General features: G+C 50.9%; 1 long non-coding RNA gene across 2 annotated transcripts in view; it reads left to right on the top strand.

Annotated features, from left to right (window-relative positions):
* LOC139747390 (uncharacterized) overlaps positions 1–9127 on the top strand; it is a 114401-nt gene extending 105274 nt beyond the window's left edge. For both annotated transcript variants that reach the window (XR_011712385.1, XR_011712386.1), the window contains exons 2-3: positions 8227–8391; positions 8941–9127. This is a non-coding gene — a long non-coding RNA (uncharacterized lncRNA). The remainder of the gene's footprint in view (positions 1–8226; positions 8392–8940) is intronic.
* Positions 9128–15035: the final 5908 nt, after the last annotated feature.

Raw genomic sequence — 15035 nt, 5'->3', positions numbered from 1 at the left:
CATAATGGAACCTACAAAACATAACATGTGAAGAGTGGGTGTAAGAGGATCAGACGACAGATAAAGAGGATCTAGAAGCGACAACAGAAGAGAATCTTAATGAGCCGAAAATACAATTAAGAAAAACCAGGAACCGTAAAGAAAAAAAGAAGAAAATCCTATAATTTTTTTTTTTAGAAAATCTCTGAAAAAACCCCACACAAAACATGAAATTATGACAACTAAAATTAGACGAATCTTTGCTGAGCGTCACAAGTTAAAGATGACAATAACACTAATGATGATGCCGGGCGGGGGGAGACCTGAACCAGCCAGGCCGGCTCATTCAGGGCTTCAGTGGCCGGCCCTGAAGCCCTTAGAGAGAGAGAGAGAGAGAGAGAGAGAGAGAGAGAGAGAGAGAGAGAGAGAGAGAGAGAGAGAGAGAGTTGTCGCTCTTAATGTCCGCCTGGTTAAAGCAGTCGTAAATACACGACTGAAATAGTTTTTTTTTTCTTTTCTTCCCCGACAAGACTTTCATCTCCTCCTCCTCCGCCTCCTCCTCCTCCTCCTCCCTTAACCGACCCGCCGCCACCATGGTAGAGTCTCGCCACGCACCGTAATGTGACGCTAAATCTGCTCAACCAGCTCATCTGTGGGTCATCATCATCCGCTCCCGCTGATGATGTGTGGACGGACCGGAGGGCCTAGTGGGCGGTGAGGGAGGACTGGCGTGGGGTGAGTGAGGACTGGCGTGGGATGAGTGAGGACTGGCGTGGGGTGAGTGAGGACTGGCGTGGGGTGAGTGAGGACTTGCGTGGGGTGAGTGAGGACTGGCGTTGGGCGAGTGAGGACTTGCGTGGGGTGAGTGAGGACTGGCGTGGGGTGAGTGAGGACTGGCGTGGGGTGAGTGAGGACTGGCGTGGGGTGAGTGAGGACTGGCGTGGGGTGAGTGAGGACTGGCGTGGGGTGAGTGAGGACTGGCGTTGGGCGAGTGAGGACTTGCGTGGGGTGAGTGAGGACTGGCGTGGGGTGAGTGAGGACTGGCGTGGGGTGAGTGAGGACTGGCGTTGGGCGAGTGAGGACTTGCGTGGGGTGAGTGAGGACTGGCGTGGGGTGAGTGAGGACTGGCGTGGGGTGAGTGAGGACTGACGTGGGGTGAGTGAGTGAGGGGACGAGTCTTCTCAAAGCTACCTTGGGTTCCGACCCAGTGTGTCCTGCGAGATGCGTCCACACTCCTCCTTCCCTCACCCCCTATGTAATCAAGCCCACTTCCCTCCGCCTCCCCCTCCCCCTCTCCCGTGAAATTGAAGCGGCCAGAAAAAATTGGCAGCTCCCGGCCGTTATAAACAACAGCAGGAGACGAGGCTAGAGTGTCGTGTCCGGTGATAAACCTGGCCGCTTCTGGAGACGTGGGACTTGGCATTCCGGGTGGAGGAAGGAAGCGAATTTGGCCCCGAGGAGGATGAGATGTTCCTGGCTAAGCTTGAATACATAAGGAGCCTAACCACAGACACTAAAAAAGAAAAAAAAAATGGGGGAAGAATTATGAAAGAGCCATAAATCATGATGGAGGGTAGACCCTAATTATACCACAACTTGCAGACGATGGTGAGGAAGGTGAAATTATATTCTATTACAGTCGCCTGGTACTTGGTCACTTCACGAGAGAATGTTTCTCTTCACGTCCTGTGTTGAATGACTCCAATGTCGTGTCCGAAAGATGGCCTCTCAACGGAGCATGAAAGGCCAATTGCGTGGAATAGACCTTCCTATTTTCTTCTTCCCCAGAGAGGGCGGGAGGGAGGAGGTTGTTGTGGCTGGAGCGGACTCCAGCATTAGTTTTGAAAGACGTGTTTAGAATGGAGGACGAGCTGTGTTGAATGACCGAAGATGGTCTTGTTGGCCAAGGAAGAGGTATATCCAAGTCTCCCTCACACCTACGCTGAGGATGTGTGGTCGAAGTCGAGACCTGCGGTGGGCGTCGAACCCAAGACCTCGAGTATTTGATAGCTTTAATCATCAGCCAAACAGGAATATCACACGTCTTACTTAATGGGGCAACTACACCAAAGGGCGTTCGGGTGGGGGGCGGTCATCACTTGAGGTGGATGCAGCGGGTTCACCCCTCCTTCTACACCTGACTGACGAGTGTGTCTGTGTTGAGGTGTGTAGTGCTGGTGCGTGGAGGTCCCCTCCCTCTACATCTGAGTGGCGGGTGTGTGTTTGGTGAGGTGTGTAGTGCTGGTGCGTGGAGGAGGTCAGCGAGGGGGATGTGTCAGGCGGGTAATGATGATGCAAAGCCAAGATTCTTGAATAACCAACGCGTCAGGTCACAGTGTACCCCACAACACACACACACACACACACACACACACACACACACACACACACACACACACACACACACACACCTGGACAGGCAACACTGTACTTAACTTACGAACGATTAATCAGTACGCGAGACGTACTGTTGTCGACAGCGTGATGTGAGAACGCGACGCCTTGCTGTTAAATACATAAAAGTTAATTGGTTCGTTTAAGAATCCCTTCACCTGCTACAGCTGTAGAGAAGGCAACAGCCGTATATATATATATATATATATATATATATATATATATATATATATATATATATATATATATATATATATGAGAGGTTAAACTAAAGAGTATGATGGCCATTTGAATACTGCCTTACATATAAGAAAGAAAAGAAGAAATGTAGAGAAGAATGAGAAATCTGATACATTTGAAAATCATGAGGGAGGGACGACTCCAACCGGAACGAAATATTCAGATGATATTTGAAGGGAGGAGGAGGAGGAGGAGACACTGGCAATATACATTCATGAGGCCGACATGGCCAGACCGCCTCCAAGAGCCTCGTACAGACGATGAAAACAACGAAGTACTAACTCCTTGTTATTATCCCGTGGCTCAACTTGCAGGGCGAATCAGCCCTTCATCATCAGGAAAGACTTTATTAATTGGATGATTTGGATGATGATGATATCCACCGTCGTAATATTTGTTGTCCGGGTAATGTAGACAGAGACAGGCTGGTGCAGTGTGTATGGGTCAGGGGGCGCCATAGGCGGTAACGTCTCGTCATCAGCGTTACAGCACATGGGGACCACTCAGGCGACCTGGTCCTCTGCAGCGTTCGGTCACGCCCTCCTCCCGCTCAGTCAGGCCAGTGGCACAGGTTCCTGATCACTTATGGAATATACAGAGGGAGGGGGTGCTTACGGCGCGGAGCTCTGGTCCGACTGGCGCTAATCAGGAGTGCCATTAAAGGACTGTATGTTAGTGGCACTTGGGCCCTCGCTCTCGGTCCCTGTAGTGCCAGTGAGCGGGTCCTCTCGTACCACCAGACGCGGCAGAATATCTTGACTTCCTCCGTTACCTGTGTCTCTTTAATGACGTCTGTATGTCTCGTCTCGCGTGCCGGACTCGCACAAACCTCTTGTCTCATCCCAAGAACCGACGCTGATCTCGTGGGCGAGGTATTCGAAGCCTGTCGTCTCTGACGTGAGATGTGGCAGTATGTATCCTGCGTGTGTGCCAGTGAGGAGCCGGTCTTATGTCCGACTGGAGCTCCTCCCGCCCGCTCCCCTGTCTCTGGTAGCAGGTTTTCCCCTCACTCCCTCCCCGGCAACGTCATATCTCCCCTCGTCTGTGGGTGAAGCAGTGGAGGTCTTGCCTCGTCTGTGGGCGAAGCAATGGAGGTCTTGCCTCGTCTCTGGGTGAAGTAGTAGGGACGGGTCTGCTGCTCCCGCTGGCCGCCTCCCTCAGCTCGACATTTGAAGCATCCTTGAGCTGGAGTCATTAGACGTTTCGTCAATCCCGCTCCTACCGACCCTGCTCCTCCCCCTCGCTCCTGCTACAGCTGTGGTTCGAGCTGTTCTCCTGCTGTTGTGGCAGCTACCGATGCTGTAGTTGCTGAAGCGATAAAACTCGTCCCGAGGAAAAAGAAAAAGATATATACTCTTGAATACAGAATGTGTCGCAGCCAGGATAGACCCTGTGTGCTTGGTACTCTCTTCAGGAATGACAGAACAGGGGTTCGAGGTTTCGAACCTGCATCCTGCTGAGCACTAGCAGGTATGTCCTGTCTTCCAGTGACCTGTAACTGCCTCTGGCGATATGATATAATCTCAAGAGACCCGTAGCGATGACCTGTAACTACTCGTAACACTAACTACCTGTAACTACTCGTAACAGTAACTACCTGTACTTTTTTTCTTGTACAGCAAGTTGTAACGATGGTTAATGATCCATAAACGCCTGTCGTCACGTCTTTAACGACCACAATCCACCGGTGACGACCTGAACCCAACCGTAACGACCCCTCGTAACTACTTGCAAAATCCTGAAACCACTTAAACAAACACTTACTGTCACCTGTCATCACCTGGGGCGACCAGCAGAGCAGCATCTCACAACTGTAACGACCTCTAACTCACCTGTAAGTAGCACCTCGCTGCCACCCTCTACAGGCAGGAATAGCCTCCGGCAGGAGAGTACCTGCCTCACTTCCTGGGAAACACATAAATTACGATGGACAAAAATTTTTTTTTCCAAGACTCCGAAAGTTGGCCCACACATGCATAAGTTTCTGCTCCGTGTGGATGTTTGAGAATATCTTTTGTTCTCTCCTAATGCTCTTTCTGGACACCTCCTAGGACTCTCTGGACCCCCTAGGACTCTCTGGACCCCCCTAGGACTCCTTGGACCCACTAGGACTCTCTGGACCCCCTAGGACTCCCCCTAGGACTCTCTGGACCCCCTAGGACTCTCTGGACCCCCTAGGACTCTCTGGACCCCCTAGGACTCTCTGGACCCCCTAGGACTCTCTGGACCCCCTAGGACTCTCTGGACCCCCTAGGACTCTCTGGACCCCCTAGGACTCTCTGGACCCCCTAGGACTCTCTGGACCCCCTAGGACTCTCTGGACCCCCTAGGACTCTCTGGACCCCCTAGGACTCTCTGGACCCCCTAGGACTCTCTGGACCCCCTAGGACTCTCTGGACCCCCTAGGACTCTCTGGACCCCCTAGGACTCTCTGGACCCCCTAGGACTCTCTGGACCCCCTAGGACTCTCTGGACCCCCTAGGACTCTCTGGACCCCCTAGGACTCTCTGGACCCCCTAGGACTCTCTGGACCCCCTAGGACTCTCTGGACCCCCTAGGACTCTCTGGACCCCCTAGGACTCTCTGGACCCCCTAGGACTCTCTGGACCCCCTAGGACTCTCTGGACCCCCTAGGACTCTCTGGACCCCCTAGGACTCTCTGGACCCCCTAGGACTCTCTGGACCCCCTAGGACTCTCTGGACCCCCTAGGACTCTCTGGACCCCCTAGGACTCTCTGGACCCCCTAGGACTCTCTGGACCCCCTAGGACTCTCTGGACCCCCTAGGACTCTCTGGACCCCCTAGGACTCTCTGGACCCCCTAGGACTCTCTGGACCCCCTAGGACTCTCTGGACCCCCTAGGACTCTCTGGACCCCCTAGGACTCTCTGGACCCCCTAGGACTCTCTGGACCCCCTAGGACTCTCTGGACCCCCTAGGACTCTCTGGACCCCCTAGGACTCTCTGGACCCCCTAGGACTCTCTGGACCCCCTAGGACTCTCTGGACCCCCTAGGACTCTCTGGACCCCCTAGGACTCTCTGGACCCCCTAGGACTCTCTGGACCCCCTAGGACTCTCTGGACCCCCTAGGACTCTCTGGACCCCCTAGGACTCTCTGGACCCCCTAGGACTCTCTGGACCCCCTAGGACTCTCTGGACCCCCTAGGACTCTCTGGACCCCCTAGGACTCTCTGGACCCCCTAGGACTCTCTGGACCCCCTAGGACTCTCTGGACCCCCTAGGACTCTCTGGACCCCCTAGGACTCTCTGGACCCCCTAGGACTCTCTGGACCCCCTAGGACTCTCTGGACCCCCTAGGACTCTCTGGACCCCCTAGGACTCTCTGGACCCCCTAGGACTCTCTGGACCCCCTAGGACTCTCTGGACCCCCTAGGACTCTCTGGACCCCCTAGGACTCTCTGGACCCCCTAGGACTCTCTGGACCCCCTAGGACTCTCTGGACCCCCTAGGACTCTCTGGACCCCCTAGGACTCTCTGGACCCCCTAGGACTCTCTGGACCCCCTAGGACTCTCTGGACCCCCTAGGACTCTCTGGACCCCCTAGGACTCTCTGGACCCCCTAGGACTCTCTGGACCCCCTAGGACTCTCTGGACCCCCTAGGACTCTCTGGACCCCCTAGGACTCTCTGGACCCCCTAGGACTCTCTGGACCCCCTAGGACTCTCTGGACCCCCTAGGACTCTCTGGACCCCCTAGGACTCTCTGGACCCCCTAGGACTCTCTGGACCCCCTAGGACTCTCTGGACCCCCTAGGACTCTCTGGACCCCCTAGGACTCTCTGGACCCCCTAGGACTCTCTGGACCCCCTAGGACTCTCTGGACCCCCTAGGACTCTCTGGACCCCCTAGGACTCTCTGGACCCCCTAGGACTCTCTGGACCCCCTAGGACTCTCTGGACCCCCTAGGACTCTCTGGACCCCCTAGGACTCTCTGGACCCCCTAGGACTCTCTGGACCCCCTAGGACTCTCTGGACCCCCTAGGACTCTCTGGACCCCCTAGGACTCTCTGGACCCCCTAGGACTCTCTGGACCCCCTAGGACTCTCTGGACCCCCCTAGGACTCTCTGGACCCCCTAGGACTCTCTGGACCCCCTAGGACTCTCTGGACCCCCTAGAGCTCTAGACCTTCATAGGACTATCTAGACCCCCTTAGGACTCTCTAGACCCCCTTAGGTCTCTCTGGTACCCCCAGTGTCTCTCTAGTACCCCTTTGGTCTCTTTGGTACCTTCAGCATGTTAATACGCAGTGCCGATTCATCAGCGGATGATTAATACAAAAGCTGAGGTATCCAATGACACAGCCTCTTGTTGATGACTGAACGCTCATTGGTCAGGAGACGACCATCGGTGAAGTGTTGACAACCAGCCGTTCATTCCGAGGAAAGGTTTTACGATGATTGGATGAGTTTATACCGCTGCGTCTGCTTTCTTTCTGCGCAATGTCAGTTTTGTAATGCCCATTGTCTTGTATGTTATTTATTATGGTGGGTTGGCAAAGGTAGGATACGATACGTTAGGTTAGACTGGGTGAGGTTGGGTAGTACCGGATATGAGTGGAGTGTCACTAGGAGCAGCCACAGGATGGAGTAGGAATACGGAGTAAGGAAGAGATCTTATAGGGAGCCCATACAGGGGCCATAGAAAATGTGAGAGGGAGGGAGATTACGGGTCGAGGGAGTATAGAGACGAGCGGAAAAAAAAAAGTCCCGAAGAATATAGAGTCCTTGACGAAGTATAATGAAAACAGAACACAGTCTAGTCACGAGGACCCACCTGACGGAGGAGACGTCGATGGGGCCGGCCTTCTGGAGGGAAAACTCGCCGTCCTTGGCGGAGAAGGTGATGGCGCAGGCCCGGGGAGCCACCCTCACGCAGATGCGGTAGTCCTGGTGGCTGAGGTACTGCTGGCCCTCGTAGTTGTAGCTCTTGATGACCCCGGACGAACCCAGGAAGTACTGGAGGCAGCCGCGGGGCGCTGACGTTGACATGGAGAGAGAGAGGACCAGACTGTTTGTTATCCATGACACCAGCTGACGCTATGGAAACTTACCATGTATACTAACATGCCCAGGAAATACTACAAAGCTTAAAAAAAACAAAGAAGTACTTATAGATGGGTTAAACATGCAAGGAGGAAAAGTAATTCCTTTGAGTTTACAAACGTTAGACAGTATCTGAACCTCATTCACGATTCTTTTCTCTTCACGTGCACTCTCAAATCCCCTTAACCAATTTTTCCCTCAGTAGATGTTATAACTTCCGCCTCCAGTCGGAACATCTTAACTTACCAGACACCATCACAGCGTCAGTAGCAATTGGAGAAATAAGGTTAAGCGTGTGTCTCACCATCCATGGTCTGTTTCCTGGGTTTTCAGCCACACACACACACACACACACACACACACACACACACACACACACATTCCTTCCTTAGTTAGATGAAAGGGTCGTGTGTTTCTGAGGTGCGGTGCATGACACACGTATATATCACCTGTGGATTCCCATGATAACCATGATGTGCGGTGCTCCTCCCTTCCTGTTGTGTACGAACTGGTGATAATATACAGATTACCTCGTTCTCTCCTTACCCAGGAGGGGTTCGGACGGGGTGCACCTGAGTTGGGTGATCCAGAGACCGTAGCGATAAAGGCGTCTGCTGGAGGTGCTGGTGGTGACCACGAAGTCCAGCCACCGCGTCTCGCCCGCGACCTGCGCGGCGTCCACCATCTCCACGTAGACTGGGCGTAAGGGAGGCAGGTACGGGATATATACAGGGAGAGAAACGAGTATGTCAAGAAATATTTAAATTCTGAAGAAAAATAGCCAAATAAAAAGAAAAAATGCAGGTTATATATTATACTAGCTCAGGGTATTTCATGTTCCAAATGTTTTTGTTTCGAAATCTGGATGGAACATAATATAATGCTTCTAATATTTTGTTATATGATGTAAAATATATCAGATTGCTTCTTCCTGTACTGATCTTTCCCTTCCTTATCCACTTTATATATATATATATATATATATATATATATATATATATATATATATATATATATATATATATATATATATATATATTCTTTCTTTTTCCCGAAATAGCCTTATTTTTACTGTTTTCTCCTAATTTTTCTGAATTCGTCCCCCATTTTCTCCTGCCACTTTCCATAATTTCCACAAATGCCTATTTTCTTCCCTAGTATACCCATTCCATTCCTTGTTCCCCATTTTTTATCTCCTTTCCCATTTCTATCCTATTTCTTCTTCCCCCAAGCAACTCCGTTTTCTTTCTCCTCTCGTCGCCAGCTCCCTCGCAACTCACAGTGTTGGTCGGCGTTCCTGCCGCAGAAGTCGCTGACGGAGGACGGGCTGCGGACGGCGCCCGTGACGTGGAGTCGCTGGTCCCGACACCTCCCATCCACCGGCAGAAGCATGGCCGAGTTCACGAAGTCCACCCTCACCTGTAGCCCCAGGTGGGCGGGAGGAAGCCCTCGATAAGGTTAGGTTATACCTAGTATACTGGGATGATATGTGCGTGGTAGATTGCTCATGAGGCACTGGGGGTGGGGTATGATAGGATGATACATAACTTTATACATGTAAGGTTATGGATGATGGAGAATGCCATTAAGGATTACAGAGTCAGTGGGGAAGACAGTGTTATGTGAGGATGGTACCATATGTATGATAACAGGGCAAGATGAGTACGATGTTAAGGGAAATGATGATAATGACCCAGGATGATACGCATTAGGTCCCTTGACGTCAAAATGATAAAGATATGATTACTTTAAGATAAGGATGATAAATGGGAAATAAAGGGTTTTGATAGGGGAAGGAAAAACCGAAATATGAATAAATCCCCTTAATGAATAAAATCCCTTAAAAGGAAGAAAATGCATTTGTGAAGTCCCGAAATTGAATAAATCCCGCAAAAAGGAAAACGAAATGAAATCTTCAAAAATTAAAAACCCGGGAAGGGGTAAAGAAGCCCAAATTTTAATAAATATTATTTTAAAAAGAACCAAATTTTAAGGGATTATAAAAAAGCCCAAAAGGGGGTAAAAAAGAACCAAATTTTAAGGGATATAAAAAGAACAAATAGGGATATGAAAAGAAAAACCAAATAGGTAAAAAAAAGAACGGGGATTTTAAAAAGCCCAAATAAAAAAATAAAAGCCCGGGGAATTTTAAAAAGCCCAAAATAGGGGAATTAAAACCCAAAGAAGAAATCCCTTTTAATAAAAAAAAAACCCTTAATAGAAGGGAAGAAGGAAATTTTAAAAATCCAAAAAAAAAAAAAAATAAAATCGGGTTTTTTTAAGTAAGAAGCCCAAAAAAGAAATTTCCCCGTCAAAAGGGAAAACCCGTCATAGTAAAAAATTCCCGTCATTTTTAAGTAGGTCCGCCCTTTTAAGAAAAGGTTCCTGCATAGAATGAACCCCCCTTCATTTAAAAATATTTCAAATTAATTGGAAGCCCCAAAATTTTTTAAAGAGAAGCCCCTTGAAATATTAAGTAGAAGTACCGTAATATGTAAGTAAAAAGTATCTGTCATATTTTAAGTAGAAGTACCTGTAATAGGGTAAGTAGAATACCTGTCATTTTGAAAGTAGAAGTATCTGTCATATGTAAGTAGAAGTACCTGTAATATGTAAGTAGAAGTACCTGTCATATGTAAGTAGAAGTATCTGTCATATGTAAGAAGTATCTGTCATATATAAGTAGAAATACCTGTCATATGTAAGTAGAAGTATCTGTCATGTGTAAGTAGAAGTATCTGTCATATGTAAGTAGAAGTATCTGTCATGTGTAAGTAGAAGTATCTGTCGTAAGTAGACGCCTCTGTTATAAGTAGAGGTATCTGTCCAGTAGAGATATCATATGTATGTCACTTTTTTCCTCTGTTTTTTGTAACTTTAGGAGCTGGCTACTTTTATAAGTTATATCACTTTTATAAGAAACTTTTTTGTTGGTAAGACTCCGTTACTTTCGTAATCCCACGTTACTTTGGTGAGGCTCCGTTAGTCTCGTCATCCCACGTTACTTTGGTAAGGCTCCGTTACTCTCGTAATCCCGCGTTGCTCTCGTAGATACCACAGCCTGGGTCACACTGGCTTGGGGTGAGGTTATCACAGTTGATGACGTATAAGGTCACAGCTGGTCCCCGACCCAGAAAGGTCCCCATCTTTGCCTTTAAAGTTTCACCTTACCTTATCTACGTAATATTTCTAATATTCTCCTCCTCCTCCTCCTCCCTTCACCATCCCCCCACATTCTACCTGAATGGCATCGAGTCACAGATGAACCTCTTTTGTGTAACATTAAATCCTTTCTGACAACAGTACTTGGTCCACATTCGGGGGTCACGCACGCTCTGCGTTGCTCTGTGAGATACGAGACGTGAAAGTGAGGGAGTTAGTGACATGCTTATTGATGAAACATATTATTTCCCTCTATGGCCGTTTGAGGAAAAGCTATAGAGGAATTGTACTAAAGGTTGAAAGACATCGATTGATCGAATATCCTTCTGTTCTCCATCCGAGAAGTGCACGTGTTGTATATTTCTAATGTGTTTATATTTCATGATTCATATAATTCTCCTTTACGAATCCGATGACCTTCAGAAAACAAAAGAGGGGGAATGATAAGGGTTTCAGATTCCATAACTCCCGCTGTGATGATACTCAAGCTAGCCATCCAGACATTGTCAGCAGGACTCCTCCACCACCTCTCCCTTCCCCGGCCTCGTTCCCTCGTTACAAGGTCGTTAAGCCCTTTAGTGGTGATGGACGACTGGACCTAATGAGCTGGGGGAAATATTGCCAAAGTTGGTATAGTTCATGGGAAGTGTAGGGGGACGGGATGGGTCTTGGGATGGCATGGGATGGGATAGAATGGCGTCGTCCCTCTCCTTGGACAGTCTTTTTTCTTTTCCCAACCTTGACTCGTCTTGCCTTTCTTTCTCTTTTTTCTTCCCCCACGATCTCCCTCACTACTGGTCCCCTGCCTCAACCTCACGACGCTGGACCCGCCGGGTAGCTGCTGACTCTCCCTTTTCTTCTCTCTCTCTCTCTCTCTCTCTCTCTCTCTCTCTCTCTCTCTCTCTCTCTCTCTCTCTCTCTCTCTCTCTCTCTCTCTTCTCCATCAGTCATCTCCTCCTTCTCTTTCTCCTCCCTCGTCTCCTTCGATCAACCCCACACATTATCCTCAGCACGACTGCCTTTATACAGTCAGGTCGAGGTCTGTCTTCCGAGCCTTTTAAGACTTCACTGCGGAGAAGATCAGTCGACCAGACCCCCTCATTATTTGTCCTGAGCTTACATGACCGTACTGGCCCGGTAGCTAAGATGGATCAAGAGATCAGTGGACATAGATCCGTGAATAGACGAAGATGACGGGTGAAGGACATAGATCTGTGAATAGACGAAGATGACGGGTGAAGGACATAGATCCGTGAATAGAAGAAGAAGATGGGTGAAGGTAGACTATAAGGTGATGGGAATCTACAATTCTGCGTCATTGAGGAACGGATGGCTCAGGGGACGACGACACGTGTACACGAAATGACGACAGAGGGAGGGACTCACCTGGCAGACGGTGGGGTCAGGAACCAGCAGACGGAAGACGCACCTGCCGCTGCTCCCGCGGTCCGGCGCGGGGTAGGAAGGGCTGAGGAAGTTGCTGATCCTGGCACTGCCCACCATGTCACACCGGTACACTGTAAGGTACACGTAAGATACAGGTGAAACACCACCATGCTACCCTGGTACACTGTAAGGTACACCACATTCAATAGACCACAGAAAACCTGTTGAGTGGTAGGGTGACTTGAGAGAACCTATCAGCCAGCAAGACTTACGAGTCCATAGGCAAATAATTGTAAGCTCGGAGGGAGCAGGTGTGTGTGTGTGTGTGTGTGTGTGTGTGTGTGTGTGTGTGTGTGAATCTGGGAAATAATTTGACGTACAAGGAAGCTGAGAGGTAAGGGATTACTATAGTCTGTGTAGAATGGCCGCTATCACCTCCTATCTGTTAATGTAGAAGCATCATGTGAGGCGTGGTGGGGGTACTAAGATATACGTCTCACCTCCTGTGTTGGGTTGGGTGGCTCCAGCCAGACCGGGGGTGTGCGACGCGGGTGATCGAACTGGTGCCGCCGACGTCGCTGGACGCCTCTCGCCTGGCTTGTCGGACCCGGGAGCTGCTCCTGACGACGGCCTTGAGTTCTCAGAGTCCCCGAGAATTGCGCCGATGGGTGTCGTCGGATACCCGGGCCCCCAGCGCCCTGGCTGATGACTTGGGTATCGGAGTCCTGGCCTGTGAAAGCCGGTGTACTGAGGGTACATGTTGGCGGCGGGAGGCTCGCTGGAGTAACTCCTGGTTGGTAGTGATAGGGTACCTGGGTAGGCGGTGGGTGGTGCAGGATACCTGGCGGTCTGGATGTTACCCCTTGGTGGGTAGGACGTCAGCGCTGGATCGCTGAGCGGAGGAGGTTCCATCGGTACTACAGGCCTTGCAGTACCCCAGGCTGGCCGCCCTAATATATTGCTCCAGGGATAAGCTTCTCCTGGGTATGGCGGACTACTGTTACCGGGAACACGGCCTCCATTGACGGCAGAAGGAGGGTATCCTGGGTAAAATGGTCGTGAACCACCAGCAGGCACTTCAGCGGGTGCTAACACCAGGTCCTCTGATGAGTCTGAACCGACTAGTGGAGGCCGTATGTTGGAGGGAGACGGTGAGCCGCCAGGGGCGCTGGTGGCTCCGCCTGGCTTAGGATATGGCCGCAGGACATCGTAAATATTGATTGGCCCAGGTCTACGACTTGCTAGCGCCGTGGTGGTGGATACAACAGATGGTGGCCGATTCATGAAGGATGGCAGGTGTGGAGGCCGAGATGGTCCTCCAGATGAAGGCTGAGGCACAGTTACCACCGGTGTTGGGAATGGATGCTCAGTAGTCTGTTCGATAGGTGTCTGGCGAGGCTCTGACGTGGTGTTGGTGGTAAGTAGTGGTGTTGGTGTCAGAAACGTCCCAGTGGCCGACGCCACCGAGGGTGTGGTGGGGACGAGTGGCGTGGCCTCAGTTGCTGACGGGGATAAACTAGCAGTCGAGATCAGGTTTTTCATGCTAGTGACGAGGATCTGGTTTCCTGTTTCATCGTCGACACTCACAGTTTCCTCACTGTTGTTCCTCGGCAAAGTAGAGGATCCAAGCGGAACTACGGGTTGAGGGTCGGGTTCTATAAACGGTGTCAGAAGGTCTTGCATTTTTTCCACGTCTTGAAGAGGATCGATCGCCTCTTCCCCTGTCCAACCATATCTTTGTCTGAGTGTGTGAAGAGCCTCAGCCAGGAGACTCAAGGCTGCCGCCCTCACCTCCTCAAGCCTGGCTGACCCCGATCCCAAAGCCGTCGCTGTTCGATCTCTCATCCCTAGACCTTCAGTCACCTTGTGCATCTGATTCACGATGGCTGACACAATTGCCGTGTCTCCACCGCCTGGGGTCGCGAGGTCCTGCCAGCCGAGCCCAGGAACCGTGGGAGGTTGGTTAACGTGCATCACTCCCGGAGACGGTGACGTTGTCACAACATTCCAGTCAGACTCCGTGGTTGCCAGCACGGAGGCACTGATGGAGCTTGTGTTGTCCACGCTGACTTGATCTGGTGGCTCAGGGAAGGACGATGGAGCATCAGCGATTGACGACGAGGGTCCCCCTACTACAGGAGTTGTGTACAACTGTAATGTCGATCTTCCAGTGACTGGCCTCTGGCCTCGTCGAGATGCCTGCTGGTAGCTTGTCGCTCCAGGGGACTGGGTGGAATAGCCTGTTGCTGGCCCATATTTCACCTTGGTTGAAAATTTGTGCATGGTGAGGCCTGGGACATGACTGGTCTTGTCATCATGGATTGTGCTGTTCATCATCATAAAAACTAGCTTCTGCAACTGCAGGACTTGCGTTGCTAACTTACTGACGCCGCCGTGCAGCACTGGTGGGTAGGCTGGGTCTGTGGACGTGGCGGGGCTGAGGGGCGTCGCGCTCCATTTCACGTGACCCTCAATTGTGGCCTCGTGACCTCCCTCGTCCTGAGGGTGAGAAAGTGACCCATACTGTCCCTCGTCTTTTGACTGATAGACGGAATACGTCGGAGTTGTCGCGAGTGCTGTCTGCTTGTAGTCGCTGACAGACCCCGGCTGGATGGTAAACATAGAGAAGGTGGTCAGGTCGCCTGTACTTGGTCGAGGATCCTGGGCGTTGCTGGGAGTGCTGGAAGCCAGGTACGACTCACCAGCTCCCAGCCCAACTAGGGCCTCGTCCTGGAACCCTCCTAGATCGTCAGCATCTTCCGCTGACGAGGGAGAGTGTGGCATCTGTTCAAGGTCTGGAGAACCTGCTGG

Source organism: Panulirus ornatus, chromosome 68 (genome assembly GCF_036320965.1).
Source record: "Panulirus ornatus isolate Po-2019 chromosome 68, ASM3632096v1, whole genome shotgun sequence".
NCBI lineage: Eukaryota > Metazoa > Arthropoda > Malacostraca > Decapoda > Palinuridae > Panulirus > Panulirus ornatus.
The sequence above is the reverse complement of the archived record's forward strand: the minus strand, read 5'-3'. Positions and strand labels throughout refer to the sequence as shown.